The sequence below is a fragment of the Tupaia chinensis genome, unplaced genomic scaffold, assembly GCF_000334495.1.
Source record: "Tupaia chinensis unplaced genomic scaffold, TupChi_1.0 Scaffold138407_1, whole genome shotgun sequence".
Lineage (NCBI taxonomy): Eukaryota > Metazoa > Chordata > Mammalia > Scandentia > Tupaiidae > Tupaia > Tupaia belangeri.
Window position 1 is genome coordinate 2,469,001 of NW_006198305.1, and position 6,421 is coordinate 2,475,421.

General features: G+C 40.3%; 1 long non-coding RNA gene across 1 annotated transcript in view; it reads left to right on the plus strand.

Moving 5' to 3' along the window:
- The window catches only part of LOC102496351 (uncharacterized), a 22,470-nt gene that overhangs the window by 233 nt on the left and 15,816 nt on the right, over positions 1 to 6,421 (plus strand). The window contains exon 2 of the long non-coding RNA XR_336409.2: positions 2,713 to 2,751. This is a non-coding gene — a long non-coding RNA (uncharacterized LOC102496351). The remainder of the gene's footprint in view (positions 1 to 2,712; positions 2,752 to 6,421) is intronic.

The following is a 6,421-nucleotide window of genomic DNA, read 5'->3' on the forward strand; positions in this document are numbered from 1 at the left end:
GCGTGCATGCCCAAGATCCCGAGAGGAGAATGGAGGAGAAGGGATTGCGGCGTGACCATCCCCCCTGGGTGGTGATTTCTTGCTTTCTGTCTCTCTGTCTCTCTCTGTCTGTCTGGCGAGCGCACGCGGCCCAACAGTGAAAATCCCTCCAAAAAAAAAAAAAAAACAACAACAAACAAAACAAAAAACAAAAAACAAAAAACTAATGCGTGTAGCCAAATCCCCATGTGTGGAGGGCTGTGTAACTAGGAGTTATTGGATTTAACTTTCAGGCAAAATAAAATATTAAATAACCACAAGTAAAAATATGATAACTTGGGGCCAATAAGTGGCATGGTGGTTAAGGCACTGGACTCCCACATGGTTGACAGTGGTTTGAGTTCTGAACATGGCGACTTGAAAATCATGCCAGGCATGTGAACATGGACGTCCCAAATCCTGAGAGGAGACTGGAGGAGAAGGGATTGAGACATGACCATCTCCCCAGGAGGTGATTTCTCACTTTCCTTCTCTCTGGTGAGTACATGCGCACTATGGCAAAAACAAAATCAAACAAACAAACAAACAAAAAACAGAAAAGGTGATAACTTGTGGCTTGTATTGATATTTTAATGTTAAAACTCAACATAAACTGTAACAATTATTTAGAACTTAGATCAACTAAGAATTTTTTTGTAAACAGTAGGATTGCCAACATGTGACAATAAAAAGCATATCAAATTTTAGTCTGTTTTATGACTGATTTTACATTCTCTATTGAAAATGTACCCAAGTAGAGTAGATTTGCTCTTTCAACTTTTATATGCTACTGCTGGGATTCATTCTTTTTTTTTTTTAGTTGATTCATTTATATTTTTCAATGAGAGAGAGAGAGAGAGAGAGAGCGAGCTAGCATATGCCCAACAGGTGCTTGACATCATGATCCACCCCCAGGCTCATCCAGCCCTGCATCATGGGCATGCATATACCTCTCAGACTCAGGAAGATCTATGTACTCAAACCTGGAAACTTTTCATGTGACTCAGCCTCTAAGAGCATTGTGTTTTACTTTATTATTTTTTTTTGAGACATTTTTGCTAAAGGGTGCATACATTCGACAGAGAAAGAGAGAGGCAGAGAGACAGAAAGTGAGAAATAACCCCCTGGGAGGTAGCCATGCCACAAGCCCTTCTCCTCTATTCTTCTCCTTTCAGGATCTTTGGCATACACACATACACACACACACACACACACACATACACAAGCACCTGGTATAAATTTCAAGCTGCCAGGTCCGGACTTGAACTGTTGTACACTACCTGGGAGTCCAGTGCAACCATTATGCCATCTTCTGGTTTCATATTTTGCCGGTGTCCAGCCTCGGCGGGGGTCGGTTCTCTCATCGGAGGCGGCACAGGAAAGGAAGATGGAGGCCTCAGTGCCTTTTCAAGCACGTCCTGAATCGGACACTCCCTAGAGATCGCTCTATGTAGAGTGACAACTACTCGGAATCATCGTGCATTTTTATTGAAAATGTGATACATGCAAGTAAATGTGTGAGTGGTTATGTGTTCTAATGATCAGTTCATAAAGTTTTAACAATAGGGAACATAGGTCCCATTCAGGGTTGGATTAAGGGTGGGTCTATTGCAGTTTCGCAATTGTTCATTTGATGTAGGCAGGTCTTCGTGGAATGCAGTTTCGGGAAAGCAGCTCCAGCAAGCAGAGATAATTATCAGTTGATGTGGCAGCAGCCATCTTGTAATTACTGAGCATGATGCTGAGAAAAGAAAATCTCAAGTATAGATATTAGTTCTTATGGATTGCAATAAAGAATGATACTTACATAATTTTATAGGGATCTAAAACTTAATTCAAGGAATCCTAATATACTTATCTATTTAAAAGGGGTGAAGCTATTGTTCACTTGGTGAGGGTGGGGATTCAGCTTTCTCAACTGGAGGTAAAGTGACCAACAAGTTAATGAAGAACTTTAAAGTGGGTTTATGGCATATCTAAGCATTCTATTGTGCCTGTGGCACCACTGTTATGTATTTTGTTAGAACATTAGCTACCGTGGGATGGGAGTGTCCTGGGCCAGTTTTGGCCTAAAAGGTTATTTTTAAGCTTATGTTAAATATATCTTGAAGGGCCTTACAAAGGTCAAGAAGATTTCTGCCTAGATGTGACTTCAGCACACCCTCTATTGTGACCGCAGGGATGAAGCATTGTAATTAACAGTAGGTGGTCAGGGCAAAGGGGAGAGGTCAGGGGACTTTCGGGAAATATTATCATATACTCAGGATGTATAAGAGAACTATGTAATTCTTTTATAGTAGTATATCAGGGAGTCAGAGGGGGGTCGCTTCCCAGCAAGGCTACCACAGTCTCTGGAGCGTACAACAAGTGGCCTTGCCAACATGCTGAGTTGATCCAAGCTTTGCTCATAGGTTGGGGGGCGGGGGCCTTACAACAGCAGCCTTGCCGACATGCTGAGCCGACCAAAGCTGTGCTCAAAAGGTCAAAGGCTAAAAACAGATCCTGGGGCCCTACCGGGTCAGACTCCTCCAATATTTTACTTTTGAACCACTGTCCTTCCCCTTAAGCCAGGATTCATTCTGATTCTAACTGCAGAGGCTACTGATGTGCCTGGCTGCTTTTGTCCTCCTATTTCTGTTCTTTCCCAGCCTTTCTGTAATCATACTATCCCTTATTCTTTCATGTCCCATGAAGAATGGTCGGAAGAGAAAGAAGTTCCAGTAGTCTGGGCAGGTAAGTTGATTATTCCATCCCACCTTCCTTCATGACTATTGTTTTTCCCCTCTATAACAACTAAAGAAGATCTGAGAATTAAGAGGGTTAATACAAGTCAAGAACTTAACTACATCTAGCACATAGGAAGTACTCAATAAAAGCTTATCACTTCTTGAAGGTAATTTGACATAAAGTCAGGCTATCTATCTTGTTAACACAGATTCTTGAAACAGTGGTATTACCTTAGATTCTTGTCTATGTCCTCTCCTCACATAACTCCTCCAGGTGTTAAAAGATCAAGTCTTCAGTCGAAGTTATTAGGTCATCTGAAAAGTCATGATATATTTTTGCATAGAAAAACAGAAAAATACATGACTTTTCTAATGACTCAGTATTCTCTCTACCAGGTCTAAGGGATCATAAAATTCTGTATGTGACTATCAGTTATTTTGGCAGGGAAACATGGCAGGCCTGCACTCTGGACATTCTTATCGTAGGGGTGTTGTCCTCTCTGGAGCTGGGTCTTATGTCACTAAGGTTTTTTTTCCGAGACCTCCATCAACAACATGTAGTCACAGAGCCCAATGTGAAAATGGGGATGCATGCTCCCTTCTGCATAGTAGATGAGTATTACATTGAGAGAATAAAATCATGTCCATCAAAGAGAATTTCCTAATGAGTTATAAGGGCTCTTTTGCTCATTTAAAAAAATTAGGTATAATTTACCTGTAAAAAAACCCCATAGAGATTAGTGCTTATTTCTATGCATTTTGAAAATTCTATATGCTCAGGACCAGTAGTTGACATAATGGCTTTGTCACTGGACTTCCATGTAGTCGACTGTAGTTCAAGTCCCAGACCTGGTGGCTTAAACTCACACCAGGTGCATGTGTGTGTGTGCCCAAGATCCCGAGAGGAGAATAGAGGAGAAGGGATTGTGGCGTGGCCATCCCCCCAAGGAGTGATTTCTCGCTTTCTGTCTCTCTGTCTCTCTCTGTCTTTCTGGCAAACACTTGCATCCTATAACCCTATAGCAAAAACCTCTCAAAAAAAAAAAAAAAAAGAAAAAGAAAGAAAATTCTATATGCTCAATTACCATTCAAAGTAAGATATCTAATATTTCTGTCATGGCAGAAAGTTACTTTATTCCTTTATTCATGATAGTGTGTGTGCTTATATAAGAGAAAGACAGAGAGAGTACTTTCCTCAGGGTCTAGTCATACTGTGCTCTCCTTCTTATAGTCTTCTGGTCATCTGGATCCTGGGTCTTAGTGTGTAATCCTGGGATGTTTCACGCTGACCTGACTGGGCATTTGGCCTTGTCACCAGGTGGCATAAAGCTTCTTTTGAGCAGAGCATTACTACTGCACCATGGAACTGACCCTCACTTAAAAGCGTGAATCCATGTCTACAGATTCTGACTACTATACAGCATGGCCAGGACAGAAGAGATACAGTACAATTGGGATTATGTAGGACAGGGTAGTAGGGTGATGTGATATCTTGGCTCTCAGAAGGATGCCAAATGTTCTGACAGATAAATTCACGAATAATCCTTATAATCAAGGGCAAGAGTTTACTCCAAAAAGAGAATTCAGCTGAACTAGAAAAAAATTAGGAAACAAAGAATGTAAATTCAGTGTGGTATTTTCATTAGTGTTGAAGAAATATCTTAATGGTCTCTTGCCAGAATAAAGAATTTGAGTTCTGACTTTCTCAGATTCTACAAAGAGGCAGTATACGAATTTTATTCCATCTTCATCCCTGATTTGTATTTACAACTCTGGACTGACGTTCTAAGAAGCAAATGTTTGTGGCTATCGAAGGCCTAGTGGAGCCGAGACGACTTTAGAAAAGGGCAGAGCTCCTTCAGAAACACTTGTTACCCAGTGGAAATCTGACAATGCCAGAACATGGCCAGTCTGCGCTCATTAGGATTGGTTCCTATTGCCAAACTAACTCCTGAGATACTGATTCAAAAGGAAGTCAGCCCCATGTTGCTCACCATGTATCAGTGCACTCCTGCCCAGCACCTCCTCTTTTCACATCTTATTTTTTTTTTTTATATATTTGAGGATGTTATACAGCTGTGAAATTGTGTCATCTATATTTCTGTAACCCTTGTTATTTGAATCTGAACTGAGGATGTTCTGTTTCGCCAAAAGTTCTCAGCTAACTTAAATGCAATGAAATAATGCTACACAGTTAATACCTTATATGCTATGAGAAACTTCATGCTCAACAACTCTAAGGTTAAGCCTGCAGTGTTGGAGTCTCTGTCTCTGCGTGTGTGTGCCACTTCATCATTTAGTGTAGAAGGGTGTTCACTATCACTTAGATTTAGTCAGAAATAATTTGGACAGTGTGAGCAAGTTAGGCTGCTCTTCTGTTTCACCAGCAGATTCTTCAAACTGTTACCTGGGAACAATTCTGACTGGGTGAGTTATTGTCAAATAAAAAACGCCAATGAAAAGGTCTGGGTTAGACCCAGACCTGGTTTGCCCCAGGGACCTGATTTAAGTTCAAGATTAATTAGGAAAGCAGTTTCAAAAAATATAGTATTAATTGTTCTGTAAGGGAAGAGTAAACTCAGAGTTGAGCCTCTTCCAAGGTATCATTCTTGGGGAGCTCCCCTGCTGTGGCAGAGCACTTTCAAGGCCAAGTTGACAAACCAGTTAGAGAAATGAAACAGGGAAATCTGCCACAGTGTACTCTCAGGTCCTCTGTAAAACTTGAAGCCATCACACCTTGCCCACTGATTGGAAGAGAAAGGAAAGTACTGTGTTGCTTCCATGGTAAGACTTGGACAGGCAGATGTGTGCACAGAGCTGGTCTGAGTGCTGAAGACAGAGGTATGCAATATTATTATACGGAAACTCATTTTCCCCCAAATGAAAAAAAAAAATCATGTTATGTTCTCTTCCTTGACATGAGAGTGAGGTGATTCCTGTGCAGGGGTGTTTTTTGCAGGTTTTATAGAGAGTAAACGTGCGGAGCCAGCTGGAAGCAGCACTGTGAGGTCACTTAAACATGTTTTCAGGTATGAAGATGACTCAGAGAGTAAGGCAGGCCAGGTCCCACTCTGATGTCCATGTTTGGACGACCGTTCTTTGCAACTGAAGTTGGTGTTGTTTGTAAATCTTCATCTCCACTTGGGTGCTTTTTCTGCAATTAGAGGGTTCTAACGCCAGATGGCACCTTTGTTATAAGCATAAGGTCAGACAAGCTGGACTTCTCACCCAACATAGGAGCATGTGTGTGTGGTCTGTGTGTAAATGTATAGATGTATGTGTATGTATTAGGTGTGTGTATATTTACATATGAATTCTTTATATATGCATGAATGGTTTTACCAAAATTTTAGCACAGGATAAAAGAGCATAGACCCTGACTGCTTAAAATCGAACTCCAGCTCTGTTACCTATTACCCTTGATTTCAAACAAGTTATGTAACCTCAGTTATATGCACCTCAATTTCCTCAGTTGTGAAATGAAGTTGATAATAGTTTCTATTTCATAGGATTATTGTGCAAATTAAATGAGTTAATGTATTTAAACACTTAACATAAAGCTTGGTATACTGTAACTCTAGATAAGGGTTAACTATTTTTTTTTTCTTCTTTTTTTTAATTTTTATTTATTTATTTATTTATTTATTTATTTATTTTTATTTTATTTTATTATCATC